Below are 22,045 nucleotides of genomic sequence, written 5' to 3' on the forward strand. Positions count from 1 at the left end.
TTTCTCATTGTATATCTTGGGGTGCCTTTAACATTCTCTGATGTCATATCATTCCCAATAGCAACTTTTCATCCTTTGTAAATGACACCTCTTGATGACCCTGGCCTGTTGTGATTATGGAATTAAGGAATGCATTTAATTTCATTCATATCTTTGCTGTCAGCACGTTATTTTTGCCATCTCTCTGAACCCCACTGATCTGTCTTCATGATGCTTTAATGTACTTGAGGAAAAGTCTTAGCTCAGCCTCTTGCACAGTTTATGTCCATTTTCCTTATTTGACTCATCTTTCCTCATTTCAGCTTCTACCTGTTTTATATTATAGCTAACATAGGATGCCTTTCTATCCTTGATTACATTATGCAGGTCTGATTTCCTCCAGGCTGGGATCCTCTTTCCTTTCTCACCTTTTCAGCCAAATGAAATGCAGAAAGACTGAGCATATTATGCACAAATACCCTATGAACAAACATTTCTTCTTTGCGTTCATAAACTCCTTACTTTCTTCAAACCTGTTATTTCAAAGTTTCTATATGGATTTGTTTGTATTTCTTTTTGTTTGAGAGTTTTTTAATGTTTTGTGACTACTTCTACTATAACATCTAAACTTTTGTGACTTCTTGTCCTTCCTGCAAGGTTGGTAAATCGTTCCATGGTTCAAACCCAAAATCACAGCTGTTTCCAGCTGCCTGCCAGGGTCTCAAATGCTTCTGACCTGGGCCTGGAACCTCCAAAAATGTCTGAGGGACGTTTTGAGTTCCCACAGGCTTAGACACTTCTCCCTAGAGCAGGTTGCTCCAAGCCCCATCCAGCCCGGCCTTGAGACTTCCAGAGATGGGACACTGACAATTTCTCTGGGCAACTCTTCCAACCACTCACTACCCTCATGTTAAAGGCTTTCTAAACCTACCACATTTTTCGTCCTTCTCTGACAGTGACTGGATTTTTCCTGGCATCTGAAAGGAGCTGGTTTTGTCTGTAGAGATTAGGCTGATGGTGCTTCCAGTACAACAGTAATGTGGTCAGGCTGCACAGAAGACAAAGCATTGAAAAAACATGCACACCCCCAAAACATGGCTCTGTGTCTAGGCAGGAGATTTCTGGTGATGCTAACAAGCTTCAGTATTGCAACCTAATCAAGAAAGCGGCAAGCTTTAAAATCGCATCAGCTGAGTCAGCACAGCTAAAGATCAACCTCATGAGCTAACCTTACTTGATTGCAATGGCTGATATTTGCTAGCTTGGAGTGTGGGAGGAAACAGAGGGATCAAATGTTATTTATGAATGTCAAGTCATTATTTTTTTCTTCATGAGTATATTATTAATATTATATAATTTATTGTGTATAATATATTTTAAAATAATTCTATATAATTATATTTAACTCTAATTATATATTATATATAATTATGTATAATATAGCTCATAATTTTTAATTATTATATAATTATATAAGCATATTACTTATTGTATTATCATTATATAAATATATACTGTATGATATAATTTACAAATTGGCATATTTCTGGCTTTATTGCCAAGTGAAAGCAAATTAGGCCTCCAATACAAATGCGTAGGAATGTATGCCTGAGAAGAGTATTGCTGATACCATGGTGCAGAAGCCTTTCCAGAGATATTGGGATAAGGGCAAAACAAATCTTTTTTCCTCACCCACTCCCATAATTCTGTTTGATTTAGCCTTTAACTTGAAATGAGTGAGAGGTTTTTAAAGCATTACCTTTGAGTTGTGCCAGGTGAGTGCATATTTGAAATTGTGGGTCCCCTGTGATGCAGCCTTTCCTCACTCATATTGCAACATGAGAGAAAAATGACAAAATTACTTTTGGCTGAAAACTCAAAACCACTTGGAGAGAGGAAAATTGACCTTGAGGTACATTCATCAGTTCTATTTTCAGTAGAATATTCATTTGGTAGCTTACAAAGTTACAAATGGTATCCTATCTTCTGCTTACATATTTAATCTACTTTGTATATGACTTTTCTTTCCAGTTGGAATGGTGGGTGACACCTTTTTGCTTGTCTGCTCTGTGTTTATCTAGCTAAACAGATGACTCTTATTTCTGTCACACCTACTAATAAATACCTGGAAATTTAAAATGTAACATTTAGGTTTTGGCTTGAAAGAGTTAAAAAAAAATCTGAAAATGTCTAGGCAAAACTGATGAATCATCAGTTTGCCCTCACAGAATAGTTTTAATATGACTATGATAGTTAATGTTAACCTTTTCATCTGTCTTTGGTCTTGTTTTAAGCATTTGGGTAAGAACTGATGATCTAACCTATCCATTACTCTTATCTCTGCTAGTAAATACACTCTTGTAATATGGATTTTCTGACCATGATGCAGGTTACAAAAATATGGGTTTTCTGACAGGGGTACATGTTGCAAAAAAAGGCTGTGACTGAAAATATTATTCTTTAGAATATATATAAATGGACTTCTTAAAAGTGAGTGTTACTTTATATTAAAATTTTGAACCTGTCTGTTCAGCTGTATAATTTCCTTCCATAGGCATAGGTCAGGAAGGATCTTCACATATGGAGAATGATATTTAGGAATATGTTTAGAACTCTTACCTCTGATATAATCCGGACTCCAGATAATAAAGCAGCTTTGTTGTTTCCTACTGCGTGATGTGGTTGTTAGATGTTGCAAACCTTTAACAAATTCTTTAGGTGTGCATCAAAAATATAACAAACTCAATCCATGCTGTGAAATTCTGACTGAAAACTCTAACCAAGCAGCTTACAAATATTTGAAAGAATTTTTGCTATCTGAGATGGAAAAGTGAGTTTGCTCCTCTATAAATTGCTGTTAGGTGCAAGTAGATTTTCACTGTTCCACAAGGCATATGAGTAAGATTATCTTCTATGATCAAGACATATGTTAAAAACTGGAAAGGACTAGCAAGTAAAGAAAAATTATGCTTTGACACGCAAAACTAAAACGCAAATAATTACACTTCTGATGAAACAGCCTACAATGTAAAAAGTGTGCTTTCTTCAGTTTCATTTAACATCAGTTAAATAAATCTGCAAGGTTCACACTTTCTTTAGATCATTTTATGCTGATCTTTCAGTTTTGTAAGGAGCTGTACTCCAGTGGGTAAAGGAAATGTTCTACTCAGTCAGTGCTAATAATTGTTCATCCTGACATGGCATTAATGGAAAAGAGTTTCTGTTCCAATTTACAAATATGTATTTGAAAAAAAACAGTTTGGCACTGAAACTCTCAAAACAAAACAAGGGGTTTGAATTTTGGATAGCAGTTGAAACTTCAACTGCTACCATGGGTTAATTTTGTTTACTGCATTGACCAATTTAATTGTGTGCAGACTATATTTCATTTAATTCATTCTTGAAGTGATCACTGTCAAATGGGTTAGATCTTTGAGTAATGCTTTTAAGTGAGAGCAGTATGTGCTAGCTTTGATCATGTTTTTTGCTAACCAGTTAGGTTTTGGGGAAAATCAAAAAAGAACAAAACTTAGGGGCAATGTCACAGTTGCATTGAAGTTTTCCTGTTGATTTTTTGCTCTTATCCTTATTTTTTCCTCTGGGTGTGCTGCCTGTGAAGCTGACAGAGTATGAGCTAATATAGTGTATACATGTTTCTGGTAGTGACTTCTGCTGGAACCTGGAACAAATAAGGATGACACAGTCTTTTTAAAGCAGCTCTAATTTATTGGGCTGATCTACCCCAATTTCCCAAGCCACCTCTTCTGGTTTCCCCAGTCCCTTTCTTGCAGAGTTTGTAGGAACTTCACAGAACAGCAGAAGTGACAGCCTACATGATGTTTTCTTCCTTCAAGCCACTTGTAGCCTTAAAATTTCTACAGAGGAGGGGAAAAGGAGAATTCCTTAGCAACTGTCAGCAAGTCAGTCATAGATACAGGAGGTATTTCATAATTTTGACAATGTGCAGGATATCGCTCAAAACTCATGTTCTTTTCAGAAGATTATAGAAGCAAAAGGTGTACTCAATTAGTAAAGCAAGAGAAAATCAGCAGCCAAGATTTTACTCTAGTTTACTCTTCCCTCTAAAATATGGGAGATGTTGATTTGATATCCTCCTACTAAAACAAGAATCAGTTTAATTATATATATATAAAATATAGCCCTTATAATCCGATAAATTTACTGAGATTGGGGCATTTCAAACTGAATGTTCAGTCTGCCTTTGAAAGAAGGAGAATTTTCTTGGGAGCAAGAAACAGTTGAAGACAGTAAAAGATTACAGAAATGGGTGGAAATCTTTCTAATACAGGTGAGAGTGCAGAGTGGCTGGTGAAGCTGTGCTCTGCAGGTTTGACAGCTGCAGATGGAGTTGAAAGAGAACCTCAAGGCATGCACCAGCCAGCAGTGGAGGAGCAGAACAGGGAACATAACTCCTGCCCAATGCAGGCTGCCGCATTTTTCAAGTAAAGAAATGTCAATTCTATGATTAATTTAATTTCAGCGTTTTTCAGTTATGACATGATAATGGCTTAAAAAAGCTGGAGTGCAATTTCAATTAAAGACATGTAGGTGGTAGGAAATTTGCATATTAAAATAACAATTCTTTATATTATTTTGAACTTCATTAGAAAGTATGTTAAGTTTTCTCATTATCATGAGGCATTTGTCTTTTATCAGTCTTTCCTTCCATGTGTTATTGTAGCTTTATCTGCAAGGTGTTTTATTGTACATTATATAAGGGAAATTGATAGCATAAGGCTATTTCTAAAAGTGTAACAAAAACCTTGTAGAAAGCCTTATTTGTTGTGAATAAGCACACTTGGAATAAATTCATCTGACTTGTTTTCCATTCTACTTGCTAAAAACCTCTGTGGTATTGCAGAGATAAAACAGCATAAGTGCTTTGTTTTGAAGGAATACAATAGCTGGATAGTAAATTATTAGTAAACAAAAATAAAAGTTGTAGTGATGAAGAAAGAAGCATCAAAATTCTTAGGACATTAACCTGTCCTTCTCTGAGAAGAATGGCTTTTCCATGGCTACTAGCTTTTCAACTCAACTTCCTTCTTCTGTGCCTTTCCTGCTTTCAGGAATAAAAATTTAGTTTCTTAGTAAAAAGACCCTCTTGTACATGAAAGTTTTAAAATTAATGAGTAATTTTCGCTTCAGCACTCACATACTGTCATAGTAAGACAAACCCATTGGAATTTTAGCAATTCTTGTTTTGAGAAAGCATTGTAGGACTCTTGGAGAAATTCAGTTTTAAAATTGCTAGATTTTGCATCCAATCGGATGCCTTTCTCATCCTGAAATACTTTTCATGCTGTATATTTTTTACATGAAATAAATTTTAAATTAAGTGAGAGCTGTGGTGAAGGCATTAGTTCATATTACATCATCAGCCCCACCAACCTTATCCAGTATATTTGGCTGCCATGCCAATGCTCACCAGAATGTTGAGAATATAGAGAACAAATCTGGTGGTGAATTTTACATAGTATGTCTTTGTTAGCAAACAGCAAAACCTCATCTGAACATAAGTTCTGCCATGCAGAACTGATGGCAAACTAGGTATTTACAAGGAATGGATCACCTAGCCATTATCATGCATACATAAAGAAAATTTATTCCTCATAGCATTGTTTCTCATTTTTCTTTGAAGTCCATGCTATAAGTTTGTGATGCCCAATCAGTTCTTACCTTGAACACAAAACTATTGTGACATTAGGATATTTGCTATTTCTGATTTTGTAACAGACTTTATGGATGCCATTCTTAGTTTTTGTTTGGCTTCAGCAGCAGAATTGTAATTCACAAAACTAAAATTTAAACTTTGTTTCTTTATTATGGAAACCATAATTTTTAGCTGAATGCAATCTGAATACTAAGCGTCATCATGAATCAGTGTACACTACAGACCAATTTCTTAAGCTTGCTATCATAAAGAAAACATGTATAGTGTTTAAATGGACAGGCAAATATTCCTACTGGGGCAGATTAAGATAATAAAATGAAAACTACTGCCTAGATTTCTGCTGATAATGATAAACAAGTTATATTTTCCTAATCTCTTATTCCAATATTTACTTACTACACAAAATATTTATGTTGCTGGTTCTCTTGTTTTTAAAGCAGTAGCAGTTGCAGCAGGGCTGTTCTCTGGTGAGGGCAGTGTGTGATGTGCTGGCAAGAGAAATCTGTGTTAGTTTGCGTGTCCCTTCATTGGCAAAAGTGATGTGTTTGGAACTTTGGATCCTTTTTTGTTCTGTCTTAGCTCTGATATTTTAGCATGATGAAAGAGCACATCCATTACTCCTGAAGCTGGGAATGGGAGCTCTGAAGGTGCTTAAGGCATTCCTTCCCTGAAAGCACATCCACAGGATATGCCTCCACACCTCTGGCACCGTTTTTGGGCTGGCTCATGTCGCGCCTTCCACTGTATCCAAACAATCATTTTTCTATCTTAGTCTCAAGTGCTCCATCCTTCACGGTTCTCATATCATCTGGATGAGCTGCTGCTGGTTTCCTGCGTTTGGCTGCGTGGTGCAGGACCACATTAGCCACCAGAGGAAGTCTTACTCTGATTAAAAATGACTGCACACACCAGGAGACCCGTAACTGAGCATAAAGGAAGCTGTAAACATTTCTCTGTGTAATTGCATGACGCTTGGAAAGACTGGAGGCACAAGTGGTGCTGATAAAATGAGAGTGCAGCAGCTTCTGCTTTCCAAGCTCAGTCAGGAGATCAGAGTGAACCTTAATAGCAATAGTGCATCTCACTTGTTGTCTTGTTTGTGCCTGTAATTATTCAAACATGTACATGAATGCTTAGGCACTCTAACAAAGCCCAGTGTAATACACACTAAAAAAAAAAAAAGCAAAACTGCGAATTAATTTGATTCAGAAGAGGATAATACAGTTCTTCTTGTTATATTCTGACCTGGCTTTAGTCAAGAAGATGCATTTTATTAGGATCATACTTAACGTAATTTAAATCAATTAGTGTTAAAGTTTCTGTCAAAAGTAAGAAATTTGCTGAGGAATTGTCATTTTGGCTCATTTTATGTGGAAGAGGAATGGAATGCCTTTTTCTTACCTGGAATTTCTCCATACTTTGGGAATAGGGAGGAAACATAAAGCTGTGCTATTGACTTGTAGCCAAGGAATTTCTGAGAAATATTTATTCTGCAATTTTAGAATTTTCCTGAGATTTCTGTCCTGCTGGATTTGAATTTGGAAATGGAGCAAGTTTGGTGGTAATTGCCCCTAATGCCATTCTCATTAGAATCTTATATGGCTACATTTGTTTAAGACAAAAATAATCTGGAATATTTTTTTCGCTCCCAAGATTTTTTGTCTGCAGTAAGCACCGCAACATTTCAGGGAAGGAACTTTGCAGAAGTGTGCATTAAAAAAAAAATCATTGAGATTTTATTTTATTTGTAATCACTTTCCTAAGTTAGTGTTTTTCTTAATTAGCTTCACAGACTTCACATTTTAGCCATTGGATTGAGCTAAGGGTCATTTAAGTAATCACAGGAAAATGAGAAGAGTGGCGTGGCTGTGGGGAGGGATGAGATGGAGCCTAGGATGTTGTTTGAGTCCTGTTTAGAAAGAAACCTATGCTCATGTAATAGTACTTTGTTAATCTTTTAATGTAAGGGTAGAGATCAGGTTTTAGATCTGTAAAAATTTAATCCCTCTGTACTGAATGCATCTTCAGAGCACGATGTGTGTGTCTGTCCTAAGGAATTGTTGTACTCAGTAATTTTAGCCTTAGCACACAGCAGTTCTCAAATTGTGGCTGTGCCTTCCCTGGGGTGGCTCACCTCTCTACCAAGTGACATCCAAGCAGATGTCAGCAGCATGGCTTCTTTATTGTTTTTCTTGAGATGTAGGGGAAGTATAACCTTGTAATGAGTATTCAATCATGAACAGAAAATAAGAATCCTGAGGAGTTCAAACTTTTATAACTTTATATATCTGAAAAACTTGGCCTTAATCTTTTGTTCAATTTTTATGTTCCAAAGAACCTGCCTAAGTCATCTACCTAAGGTCACTGGGGCTTTTTTCCTCATGTTTCTGCTCAATATTTACTGCTCTCTAAAGCTTTTGTATATGATATTGAATGGTTGCATGGGCTTACTTCTGTTAGAAGTGTATGCTGTCCTCTGACCTGGAGCGCTTTGGACACTACATTTCCCTCTGAGGGAAACCTTGAATATTCCTTCTATAGAAACTTTGGGAAACTTTGCCACAGCCTCCCCTCTGAGGCAATTTTTGAGAGCAGCTGTGTAGGTTTTTTTGAAAATTGCTATCCTGGGTGGCCAGTGTAAAGAAAATAATTTGTTTTCTTTTTTCGAAAAATTTCTAAGTCATCCCTCTCCCCCTAGGGTGGAGTTGGCATAAGAAAATAGGAATAATGACAGATTGGTTACTCAGAAATCTGAAAATGAAATATTGCTGCCTTTACAAGATTTGGTGAAAGAAGAGTACTGTCAGCAAAATGAAGAAAAGGAAAAAGGGCTGCAGGTGGAGAGGCTGCTTGCTGCTGAGTGTTTTGGGGAGCTGCAGACAGAGCTTTGGACTGTGCCTGAAAGGAAGAGAATTGTACAAGAGAAATGTGGGATGTAGGGCTGGTAACGTTCTCAGGAATAAGTTCTTTTGACTCAGAGCTTTTGAGTGGATGAGTTGGGAAGCAGTGAGCTAATCTGTGGCTCTGATAAAGAGTGAGACGTGGTGTTTATGTTGGCACCTGATGGCAAAGAAGCTAAAACTGAAACCTCAAATGATTGTCAGAATCAGCAGACTGCCACTGAAACAGTGCTGGGTGCTGCCACCAGAATGGCAGTGTGAACAGGAGCTGGGTGATAGTGAAACCCAGGCAGAATTGATTTTGCAGTGGGATGTCCAAAGGCAGCGTGTGCTTCCCAGGAAGAAAAGAGTTAAAATCACCAGAGCAAGGGTTATTTGGCAAGCTGCTGAGGTAGGTATTTATGGCTCACAAGTGAGGAATGGAAATCTGCTAATCCTAACCCTAAAGGAAACCCAGTCTCTGCTATCACAGTGGTGGATATTTGCTGTGACACAACACTTCTGAAGTTATGGAATAGAATTATAATGAATTTTAGAACAGAATGTCTGAATTTGGACCTACTAACAGCTGCAGAATTAAGTATTGCAAACCTAACATTAGAATTCCTGATACCAGCACACATTGCTTCAACAATAGAGGGATGGTCTTACACTTCCCTTCTAATTCTGTTATCTGGCCAGTTTATTGCAGGAAATTGAGTAGCAATGCTTTTCTCTGAAATGCTGCTGAGATAAGTTTTGTGGAACTGGTAACTAAAATTCAGAGAGCTTCCTACTCAGGAATGGCTGCTCTAGTTATTAATTTTTTTTTTTTTCCTTTTCTTTCATGATTCCATGCCAGAAACCTGACAAGGCTGAATTAGCCCTTACCTGCATGGTGGGGAAAGGGCCATACACTTCTAATTAACTACTGCAGGAGTTAGATGATGTGCTTGCCTCAAACCAGAGGAAACCCTCCTGGAAAAAAATAGAGAAAATGGGGGCATGCATTTAGTAACGTGGAAAAATTGGGACGCCACCTGAGAAATACCAAGCCCAAGCTGTTAAACAATTTGAATCACTAAAGCATAATTTGTCAGGGACGCTGGTGATGTTGTCTCTTTCCAGGAATGCCAGCACCTCTGTACTGAAGATCAAAGGAATGAGTTCCAAGTGGGGAAGCTGCCGACAGATTTACATGGGAAAACTCATAGAAAACAGCCAGAAACATCAGATAATCATTTTTCCCTTAAGCACTTTTTGGCTTGTGGTTACTTTTGTGTTGCAAGTGAGAACAAAATCAACACTCTGAAATTTCACTCTTCTTTCATAGGAACCTGGTAATAGAAACAGATGGAACTTTTAATTGTCCACATAATTTATTGATTATCAGTTATAAATATTTGTGATTTGTTTTTGTGTTCACTGAGATCAACTTGTTGCAAGACCAAATATCAGTACTATTATGAGACAAATCATTTATGTATAATATGTTTTTTCCAAGTTTTTAAGAAAAATTTAATTAATATTGTTGGAAAAGGCTTTACTTTTTTTGATGGATGTATACTTTTGTTTCAATGAATTGAGAATTAGAAAATCCTAGCAAATATAACCTGGAAGTTTGTAAAAATCCATCATTCAAGTGTATGTTTATTGTCTTCTGTTGAGCAATGTGATATTCTTCCAACACCTTTTTCAAATCTAATAATAATATAGGACTTTTAACAGTATTACTATCCATTGCATGAGTTATAGCTTATATGTGTCCCTAAAATATGGAGAAGATTTATGTACAATAATGAGGTGAATTTTTTAACTCATATATTGCATTGCAATTTGAAGTGACTTTGGCTGACAGTGATTAAGAGATTTGCAGCTAATTTTCACTGCCTCAACTAAGCCACCATGGTTATTAAGTGTGCACACTGACTGTGAGCTGGAAATCATGGCTTCACTTTATGAAAGCATTGTAGAACTCTTACTGTTTAAAGAACTTTATTTTGTAGGTACAAATTATAATTTTTTGTTTTTACACAGCAAAAGACCCATAAACAACTTTTATGGTCCAGCCACAGTAGGACAAAGCCGTGGTTGTATCCGTGTGGGATACAGAGGCATTGAGGCTTAGCTAAAGGACTGTTATTGTGGTTTTTGAACAGTAATTACTTGAACTAGCCTATTTGATTATGCTAATGAATTTGTGCTTTGATATTATGGATGTTAAAATTCTTTAGCTCTCTGTGGAAGTGACCTAAAATAATTCTGGTCCCTTTTAATGACTATGACTTCATCAAGGTATTGTGTTCCCTAGGAATTAGAGTTATTAACCTCAAAGAGAAAACTGTACAGAGTAATTTTTCCTGCAACCAGTCATGGGTTTTAGTGCTGAGGAGAGGAGAATGGGGATAGCTATCATTGTTTTTAGACAGAACTGCAAAATGCCTGATATGATTCATCTTTCCTGCAGGTACAAAAAGATAGGATAAGAAAGGGAGAACAAAACAGAGGAACAAAATAGAAAATAATAATATCTGCATGGGGAAAGTAGTTTAACTTATTTTTTTGTCTCTCAACTGAGATAAAACAAAAAATGCAGAGTCTATTTAGTTAAAGTAAATGGATTTCAGATTTCTTATGCAACTCAGAAGTAGAGACCAAAATTTTATCAAAAATTTTTTAGATTAATCCTGCAGTTTAACTCCAGTATGCCTAGCCTATGTACTGAGATTTTAATATCTTTTTACTGTGGGCCAATGAGTGTACACTAACTGTCATTCAAATGCCTGCTTTTTTGGTAAATGTCCATATTTTAGTGGACACAGTGGTGAACTTCTGTCCTGTCCACAAAAGTGTACTGTTAACATGGACTGTTCTTTCCAGGTGGCAATGTGAGTAATGCAGGTGCACTCCAGTACATCACACGGATTTTATTCATTGGGTTACAAAAGCCTGGTGCAAAGTCACTTGCAAAAAACAACAACAACAAAAAAAAAAAAAAAAAAAACCAACAAAACCAACAGAAAAAAAAAAGACAGTAAAAAAAGGCTGCAAAAATCCAAGGTGTCATTGTGCAAAAACTTACTGCTGGCTTCTGAATCCTATTAGTGTTTACCATTACTCTGGATTACTAAGGGTGTGTTTAATTAAAAAAAAATTCTTCTCAATCTAAAGGGTCCAGTCCAATTTAGTTTTCTTTTATTCCCACAAGGAATGCAGTTGGAGTTGAATAAGGGTATGAAAATCTATGCCTTCTTCCTGTAAGGTGTATATCTATTCAACAATACTCTTCATGGCCTTTCTAGCACTACCTAAAATATTCTGTGATATTTCACCCAATTTTTAAATTTAACTTCTTTAAAACAAGCCAAAGCCAAACCAAATAAAGAAAACAAAAAATAAACCAAAACAATAAAAGAAGAGGACTCAAAAAATCTCCAGGAGCCTTTTTGAATTCTAAAAGGTGTTTTTGAGATCTAAATATGTCCTTGCTCATAAAAGTGAATATGCTTAGCACTTGGAAATTGCAGTGAGACAGCCATCCTTCCAGTAGCAACCACTTAAAGATGGTGTCTTGAGGGTATCATTAGTAATTAAAACTACTCACACTTCTGTGGTGTGGAAATTAAGCTGGAATTTTTGCAAGGGGCAGATTTTATTATGAACACTCTTCTGGTTTTGCTTTGCTAGAATAACCCTCCTTGTGAATTATTCTAACACTTTAACACAGTGCTTTTGTAGGCTTCCTTCATAGCAATGTAGTGAAGTACAAATCAGTTTTCTTTTTCTTGCAGGCCTTTAAATAAATCAGGTGGCCTTTTAAACACATGGTTTTTCCAGTTGTGTTTAATCTTTATGAAATGGAGTCCATAACAAGCTCCAAGTGAAATGCTGGAAATCCTGAACTGAAGGATTTAAAGTATCACCGAAACCCTTCCCCACTGCCCAGGCTCAAGATAGATACTGCTTGAGACATCAGATACTAATCAGAGAGGAGATTTTGGAAAAGGGTTCAGCTTTTTTGGGTTCTGCCACTCCCAGGCTGTGAGTAGCTGGCTGCTCATTACAGAATTTGGAAGAATCCCTTTTAAAAAAACAAAGGAAACGGGGATGGTCAGAGCTGGGATCCAGCTGATACCCCATGGAAGACTCAACAGTTCAGAAATTCCTCATTTCAAAAGAACATGTTTAAGAAACAATTTAAAAGAGGTGTCTAGACTGCAAATGCCACAGAGGGGATGACTAGGAATTTATTGCTTGTGGGGTTTTATCATTTTAGAAATTGACTTTTATTGTGTGTAATCTTTGTTTGATAATCAGTCAACATTTAAGCAGGAATTCTGTTGAGTTCTGTCTCATTCAGTACTGGCTCTGTGGACAGCAAATATTTGAGACTCCCTGCTGAGTTAAAAACAGGAGGCAAAATAGTACTCTTACTGTGTTTGTATGTAAATCTATCTGTGCTAAGGAAATTTATCCAACCAGGAGCTGGTGGAGACACAAACTGAAGTCTCAGGAAAGACATTCTGAATCTACACCATAGCTTGTTTTGGAATAACTTTAAATTTTTCCATCTGTTTAGTCCCACAATAAAAATCTGTTCATCCTTCATGCCCCTCACCAGTTCCTGTCTAATAGAGATTTTTTTTTTTTTTCCATTGGTAATTCAACCAGTTGCATAGGGAATAAACTTCAAAATGAGAAGAACGCAATTAGGAGGGGAAAAAAAAAGTATATTTTGCAATTTACCAAATAATGAATGTTCTTTTTTGGCATTAAATTTCAGCTGCTAAAATCTCTGTGGCCTTGTGTGGATTATGTGGGTGAGACCTGAAGGCATCATTTGGCACTTAATTGGGCTGTGTGTTTGGGAGCAGGTTTCCTGTAAAGCACTGAGCATGCTTTAGCTCTGCTTTCACTGAGACATCTTTGGCATTGTTATGAAGAATAACAAGGATGTCTGAAAGCAGATTTCCTAATTTTGGTGTGCAACAGAGGTAGCATTAAATGAATGGCAAAGCAATTTAAAAGTGCCTGCTACTGTGAAGAGGAAAGTTTTCTTTTCAGTTTTAAGTATTTTGATATGCATGTGTTTGTTCTCAGAAGTACAGTAGAGGTTTAATTTCTTTGAATAAAAATACCTGAGACCAAAATTTGGTTTCAGTGCAGCTGAGTTTGAATACAGTGGAAGGACCACTTTTATAAATCTTCAGTAACTTCCTTTCTCTGGAGGTTTTATTGGGGTTTTTTTTTGTTCTTGTTTTGTTTCAATTTTTTAGTTTTTATGGGGGCTTTTTGGGGGTTTTTTTGGGTTTTTTTTTTTTGGTGGGTTTTTTTTGGTTTTTTTTGGTTTTTTTTTTTTGTTTCCTTAGTTTGCTATGGAAAATAAATCTGAATAAACCAAGGAGGATGTGCAGGATGTAAGGTGTAAATAAATGTGTCATCGTGGTGTAGGTAGACCTGATTTAGTCTCAGTGATATAAGAAATGTATTCCATTGTGGTCATTACAGGAGCAAGAATATTGCAGTACTGAAATTTGGGGTAAATTATTTGATCATTTGCTGTTCCTCTGACACCAAAATACAACTCCTTGATGAATGCTGCAATCTGGAGCCATATGTGATTCTACTCCTTTGCCAACTTGTTTTTGGGTTTTACTGCCTATTTTTCACTCTTGAGAGTAATACCTCTGCAAAAGAGAAAATTGTATATTTAGACAAAAAAATAAAGTACGTTTACTATGAGAAAATGTCTGTCTCTGAAAATCAATATTGAACTTTTAGAATGTTTTATTTCAAGAAAGTGGATTTTGTTAGATAAAGTCAGAGAATTTTATTTTGAGATTTATTTGCATTATTGCTCTTATGATGAGAAATAAGGAAATTTCCAAGCCACACAAATTCCCCAGATATAAAAATTGCTGAAGTAAAAAACAAGCAAATACTTTTGTCTTCCTTTCTTAATTATTTAAAGTAGCATGCTAATAGGCTGGGGCTTTATTACAATCTGTTCTTCTAAATTTTGATCTTTGAGACAATATATCTTGCAATATTTCCGAGTTCTTTTGTAGAGACCGTCATGAAAAGTTTTTTTTTCTTTTACAAATATATACAAAATATTTTTGTTAATGCAAAACACTCCTGCATTTTTTTAATGCAAAACACTCCTGCATTTTGTTAATGCAAAACACTCCTGCATTTTAATTGTCTCAGCAATAACTTCCTGAATCAGTCAGAGTAGTGCCTGGGCTGGGATACACAAGGGGTTACCAAGTGAAAGTCCATAAATTTATGATTTTATTGCCCAGAGTGCTCCTGGCACCAGCAGTTGAAGGGGTCTCTTTGCTCCTGCCTCAACAAATGAAAAGCTTAAGGCAATCAGGAGCATTTTCTTGCTTTTAGCCAAATGAAGCTGTTCCATTGCTTTCAGCTGATGTGTGTGGGCCTGAGCAATCAGGAGAAAATAATGTGAAGGGGCTGGACTGAAAAAAAAAAGCTACACTTTTTGTCTTTTTACAGGAGAAAAAGCAGGAGAGAGTCCAGTGGTTTCCTCAGAGAAGGTCTTGTTGCTTATGTTTCATTATGGTATTAAAAACTGTCAGCAGTTAATTTAGCTGAAAACTGTCTCAGTGGTGTGAGGAGAGAGAGGGCAGAATCAGGAACTTTGGGAATTCAGGCATTTCATTTGTTGTCACATACTTTTTGCTTTTCTCTACAACCCTGTAGAAGTTTCCTACATGCTTGGGTAAAAGTTTTACATCCCTGCCCCATGCTTGCTCTGACACTACATCACAGTGCCAATACAAAGAGGTCTGAAAGAGGGCAGAAGTTATTCTACCACAACTGATGAAGTGTGTGAATTTTTTTCAAATTAGAAATAGATTCTTCTCTTCCTTTGCCAATACATTAAGGTTTGGTACTGCCAGAAAGAAGAGCAGCCAAAAAATGTTCACATCTAGCAGATTTTTCTAAAAGTATTTAGAAATATTTAGGTCTAAAAATATTTCTGAAAGGCCTCATAAATCTTTTTCCTGCTATTTTAGTCTAAACATCTTTGAGTAATTCAGGGATAGCAATGCAATAAAGCATTTAAAGAAAACCAATATTTTAGCCATTGGCATTCCAGCCTCATTGGAGGGCTGATCTATTTTCAGTGACAATGGCCGAGGGGAAGATGATAAAAACATCTGCAGCACCACCAGATTTTCATCTTCCCGTTCAGAGTCCTGAAATAATCTTACAGATGTCTGCACCTCATTACATGGCTGCTGGGGGATTGTTTCATCTGGTGCACTTCTGCAGCCGGGCGTGCCTTCAGTGAGCAATCTGGCATTGGGCTGTTCCTGCCACTGCAAAGCAGAGAATTGTGATTTATCCATGAGATGTTAATTACACTGCTGTGCTAGGCATCATCAGAGCTCGTAACACTGAAAGGCACATCAGGAGGATTCACTTCTCCTTAAGTGATTCAACATTAAGCAGCTCAAGGAAGCTGTTTCAGGGTTTCTTTTTCCTGGCAGCCCATGGTTCAAGATGAAAGGTGTTTGCTTCTAATGCTCTTTTTACTTCAAACATTCCAAACAGCTGCTTCTTTTTACTTTGAAAAGAGACTGTTGACCGATGATGGAATTCTGTGGTTTTATGGAATAAATAAAATAATGCCGTATTAAATTCTTCAGGCACTCCTGCATGTATCTCACACTCATATGGATAAAGGGGACTTGTTTTATGTAAATTTTGATCACATTCCTGGAGTGGAAGAAAAAGAGAAAGCAAAAACTTGGGACAGTATATTATGTGTGTACATGTAACAGAATTCTACAGAGCAAATTACAGAAACTTTTTTTTAACAGACTAGACAGAGTCCCAGTGATCCAAAAGCTTATAAATAGCATGTAGCATCAAGTTCTTTCCAGTCAGTATTCAACTTGATGTGAAGACTACTATTTTTCATCATAGGAGAAGTGGAGTGACAACATGAAAACAAAGTCAGTAATTATATGTGCTTTTAGGAAGGTGTAATCCCTTCATTACCTTTTAATGAAACATTATACATAGAAAATAATTAGCAAGGAAAGCCAAGATCAATAATTCCTAATATTTACATGACACTTGCAGTTATTGCAGAGTTTGCTTGGCTTGTGTGTTAAGCTGTTCCTTCAGCCTACATTTGACTTTTAATTAAATTATGTGCCCTTATATTGTACATTTGAAGAGCATGACTTTCACAAATGCCTTACAATAATATAACTAGAATACCCAAGCTGCTGGTACTCTAATCACTGTCATGGCAAACTAATTGTTACAGAAAAGATGTATAAGATCTAGTTAAGTCATCAAGTGTGTGGACTTTATTAAATATTAATTAAAGTTCTTGTTAATTGAAATGGATTATTGCTTAAATTAGTCACATTTTCATATCTGTAATGCCAGTTTCTGAAGCTTTTAGATATTAAAAATGTCCACTATAAGTGAAGAATGACATCCTGTTCTCTCCAAAAGAGAAACACCTGACTCATCACCTTATCTTCACATTTTTGTCCTCCTGTTTTTACAAAAGATTGTGTCAAAGAAGGGAGTGGAGTGTGCTGTGAAATATTGAATTATATATTTTTAATGAGCATAAAGTTGAAGGAGCTGATATAGTAAAGTCTAGCATTATGAAAAGCAATTTTTCATGTTTGAGTGGTTAGAAAATCAACAGAGATTCTCTATGTGTTCCTCCTGTGGCAGCTTCTTAATTTATCTCTAAATGTGAGAGGTTAACTGTATCAGAAATCAGCGAGTTATTTTTTTGCTGTGCCATACTTTTAAAAGCTAAAATCCTACCTTTGTTGTAATCTGGCAAAACAACTGTTGCTTTCTGTTTGAACAGCAGATTCATGTCCCCATATAGCATTAATCTGAATTTCAAGGTAGTCTATTGAGAAGGATGCTCAGAACACAGACTGAAAAATTCTTTGTGTTGGCTAAAATATCAGAAGGATTTTCAGTGCACTAAGGTTTTATTTGTACTTTAAAGGATTGTCAGAGTCTGTGACGAAAATTGTTGGGTAAGGAAAACCTGCTACGAATGTATGACAGATTATGCAGGAAAGGATAATTCACACCAAAATATGTACACAGTTAAGTGAAAGTGGAGAAAAACATTCTTCTTTACTAAGCATTAAAAATAATAAAACTTTCATTATCCTAATGCTCCTGTCTGCATTAATAAGATTGGACTGGTGGAGGACAAAAAGCCATTATATAATCTAATCTGCTCCCATCACAGGCAACTATGCAATACTAAGTACTCTTCTAACCTGGTATGAAATAGTCCAGACCAAAGAAGAAATTGAAATCTATATAAGAAGAGATCAAAAGTTATCAAGAAAGTGCTCAGTATTCCAGACCCTTGGATCAGTTTGTGACTTGTTAAGGCTCTGACAGCCCTGATATTGACCAAATATAGAGGACAAAAACAAATGTTTCAATTATGTTTTATTGACTTTACACAAACTCACATCAGGCATTTAATTACTTGCAAGTTTTGATTTCTTTTAGCATCTGTTCCTTTAACCTGTAATGTAAGCTGCAGAAATTGTTTGCAAAATTTTCACTTAGGGAATAGTTGTCAATTACTTTTAATCTTTTACCACATTTCTATGTAGAAGATATTTATTCACTATCACAACCTGTTAGATTTGAATGAGGAAAATATAACTAGTCAGTCTGAAATTTCTTCCATTTTCTGTCAATTGTCTAGAAATAATTTCACTAGTAATCAAATACTCTCCTGTTAACGCCAGAGCAGCCAATATGATAATCCATAAAGGCAGAAAGGTGACAAAAGCTTGTGACTTCAAAAAAATCTTTGTCTTTTCTATGCCTCTTACCTGTATTTTAGTGAGAGGAACTAATATACAGGTGTTAAATATGTTTATTAAAAACATAAATTATATGGTTCTCACCCAAAATATTAGCAACACTAACAAATTATGAATAAAATCTCCTTAACTTTATCCACCTCCAAAAAACAAGATCTGTATGTAAGGTTAAAAAACGCTTGGTTTTTTAAAATTACATGTTCATATTTATTTTTCTTATTCCTCAATTGGGCAGATAAACTCAATCTTAAGTCTGTGTCTGAAATTATGCAGTAGGGAATTTCTATCACAGAAACTTTCACTTCAAAAATAATTCTCTTATTCAAGTTTGAACAAGTTAAGGGAAATCCTATAATGGTGTGCAAGGTGTACAAATGATCACATCAGTCCCTTCTGGTTTCTAGTGCATTAGTTGTGAGATTTGAAAATTTAGCTTAAAAATGAAAGCTGAGAACCTCACAAAACATTGAACTCCTAGAGCTGATGCTTTAGTAAAGCCTCCAAATATAAGAGCACTGTTGTAAAAATTGTCAGAGTGATGATATTATTGCCAGACTTCTGACGAGAGTTGTCTGTTTTCAAGGGTTCTCCAGCTGAGTGTTCTGATGTGAGGTTTTCACTAAGACAGGAGCTGAGTAACTAGTCCCAGTGGAATTACACTATTCTGTCTCGGGATAAAAGGCCTCCCATATTCCATTCTGTGATTTTATTTTTTCCCCAGTAATGGGAGAATGCTGGTAAAGGGATGCCCATTCTCATCATGGTTGTATAGAATGCTGCTTCCATATTTGAAGAGGGCATAAAGATCTTTCCTTATTTTTCTAACAGACTATTTTCCTTTCTTTTCGCTGTTATTTGGATGATGGTTAAAATTTCCAGAGGTCAGATTCATCAGAAGCAGCTTGGTTATAGGCAGGAGACATGAAGCTGGGCTCAGTACATGTGTGCCAGGTTCTGTAGAGAGTACAATGACAGAAAATACCCTTACACTGTGTGGACACAGGACAGGGACTGGGAGAAGTGGGGCAGACTGAGGATACATTTGTGTGTATGATGTAATACAATTATTTCCTGTAGAATTCAGCTCTTCAAAGAATCTGAGCTCATAAAGTGCAACCTTCATTCTACAGAGCTCTTGGAGCTCTCTTAATTCCCAAAAGTTTCTCCTAGCCTAACTGCATGTGAAAGTGGCATACAGAAGCAATCTCACTGAGAAAAATAACTACAAGTATTGTTGGTTTCACTGATGCTTTAAGAACTACTATTTATCTTCTACAATTTGATTATCTGGCTATAAACTTTAAGCCATTCATCAGTATTACTGATATTTCTGTATTTTGAATGGCTTTTTTAAATATACTGTTCAAAGTACTGTGTATTCTTAGTTTTAACAGCATGCCATTACAAATCTCTCATTGCACTTATATTCAGAAGTATTACAGGAAAAAATACCTCTCAAATGGTGTATAAATCTAAGACCAAGACAAAGCTCTGTAAGGAAGGACAGAAGAAAGACACACTCAGTATAAAATTCTGTTATTGTCTGTGGCTTGGACACACAGTCAGGAGACAAAATCCATGTAAGGAATTTAGACATACCCTTCTTAAGGACTGTGCTTAAAATGAAAAAAAGAAAAACAGAAAAAACCAAGTCTCCAGCATCTGATGGAGACTTAGTAATGTGAGCATTGCCAAAAGCTGCTCTTCTTTTCAAAACCTTCATTTTGAGGATACAAGAGAAAGCCCTTCCCCATAAGGAGACTCACAGGCTAATGGTTCTTTCTAAAAGAAGGTTAATCATATTGCCCCATCTTAACAATAGTGCTCATGGGGAAAATATTTCTGCTTTGAGGAAATAACATCTTTCCCTTGAGCCAAGCTTCTGTAGGGTAAAAATGGGATGAGAAATAAAGTCTGTGTGTTTTATTGGACTGTTAAAATTCAAGTACTACTTCAGTAAACGGTTTGCAACCAGTGGAAATTTATGTTAAAAAGTAATTATGTGCTAGTTATAAAAATATAATGTGATTATGCATATGATTTATGTGGTCATTATAAAAATTTGCCAACCTTACTTTGTGTTTGTAACATGATCTATATTTTAATTGTAGACTTAAAAACTACTTTAAAAAATCTAACAACTTCAAGCTGTAAAATACAGCCCACATTACTAACCTTTTTAACTCTATAAAAGAGTCAATGAGGTTTGAGTAACTGCATGCTTGGTGGTCTGATCTTAGAATTGTGCAAGCCTAAAAAGTGATTTTTAATGAAAAGATTATAACTTGAAGGAAAATCAGATAACATTCTGTGGGCTTGACTGAATGCAATCAGTACCTTGGAAAAATAAATGGTTGGGTGAAGATGATTGTGAGTTACCACTGTGATGGGATCACAAAAGCTCAAACATATATTTGGGAAAATTTAATTTGCACAGATATTGGTGGGTATTAATTCCAAATTAATAATTTATCCCTTGTTAAAATGTTAAGATAATAAAAAAAATTGCATTTGCCATTATACTTATTACAGATCCATCTGTACCTAAAAAATAAAAGGCACCAAAAAAAAAAAAAAAAGAAAAATTGTATGCTAAATTATTGAATTCTTTCATCTGGTTAGAAGGTAAGATGAAAACTGTTTACTTCAGATAAATTCCAGTCAAAAGCAAGATAAATCTTTGGGAAGGTCAGAGGAGATGTAAAAGATGGGATTAAACTGAAGAAATGAAACATTAGATGAAATATAAAGTCACAACTCTTTCTTTTATTTCAATAAAAGTATTTTTCTCTCACAGTAAATCAGGAACATCTGTCTCTTTGCTCATTCAGAACTAAGCACTGAGATATCTGCTGTAGAGAGCAATTTTATATTGCCAAGGACAAATAAAATATGATCTAATAAGCTTTTTCTCATCACAAATTTCTTTTTGTGGTACTTTAATCTGGTGATTTGGAAAATTGAAAAGAAAATTGCAAACAAGATGAATACTTGGTTTGAATTTGATTCATATTTTTGCTATTTCTCCTCATGGCATATCTATAATTATATTTTTGTGAATTTTCAGAGACTGAACTTCAATTTCTCAAGTACTTTACTAAGCCATTGACCTGCATCACTCACAAACTCAAAACCCTGTTGTATAGAGTAGAACCTGAAGTGTCATAAGAGCTTTTCTGCTCTTGTATGACTGGGTTTATCCAAAACAGAAGGAAAAGTCGTTTACTTTAGTATACTTAACACTACTGTTTTTCTTCCATCGGAGTAACTGTTGTTGGGTTTAGCAGAGACTCCTTGTGCCATTTATTTTCGTGCCTGGGGAGGTAAAGGCCATCCAGATTTCTTTTTCTGGGAGCAATTCTTGGATTTATTTGAGCTCAATTCTCTTTATGTTAGCTTGATGAGAGCAGAAAACTTTGAGCCTGAAGCTGAACAAACGTGGAGCTCAGGGAGGAATCCAGTTCCAGTACCAAAAGCATGGCTGGAGAAATTAGTACCTCAATCAGGTTATTTGTGATAGCTATAGAAGTACATTTGTCTTCAGAAATAAGAAAAAGTTCTGTGCTTTTTGTCATGGTCAGATGTCTGGTTTTGATTTTCCAACATGAATCAATCATGTTTTACTC

At 35.8% G+C, this 22,045-nt stretch overlaps 1 long non-coding RNA gene across 1 annotated transcript in view; it reads right to left on the bottom strand.

Annotated features, from left to right (window-relative positions):
• Positions 1 to 3,701: 3,701 nt before the first annotated feature.
• LOC121469949 (uncharacterized) overlaps positions 3,702 to 22,045 on the bottom strand; it is a 49,897-nt gene continuing 31,553 nt past the window's right edge. Inside the window, exons 3-4 of the long non-coding RNA XR_005980326.2 lie at positions 9,445 to 9,531; positions 3,702 to 3,854 (exon numbers count right to left, since the gene is read on the bottom strand). This is a non-coding gene — a long non-coding RNA (uncharacterized lncRNA). The remainder of the gene's footprint in view (positions 3,855 to 9,444; positions 9,532 to 22,045) is intronic.

This window comes from Taeniopygia guttata, chromosome 4, assembly GCF_048771995.1.
Source record: "Taeniopygia guttata chromosome 4, bTaeGut7.mat, whole genome shotgun sequence".
Taxonomy (NCBI): domain Eukaryota; kingdom Metazoa; phylum Chordata; class Aves; order Passeriformes; family Estrildidae; genus Taeniopygia; species Taeniopygia guttata.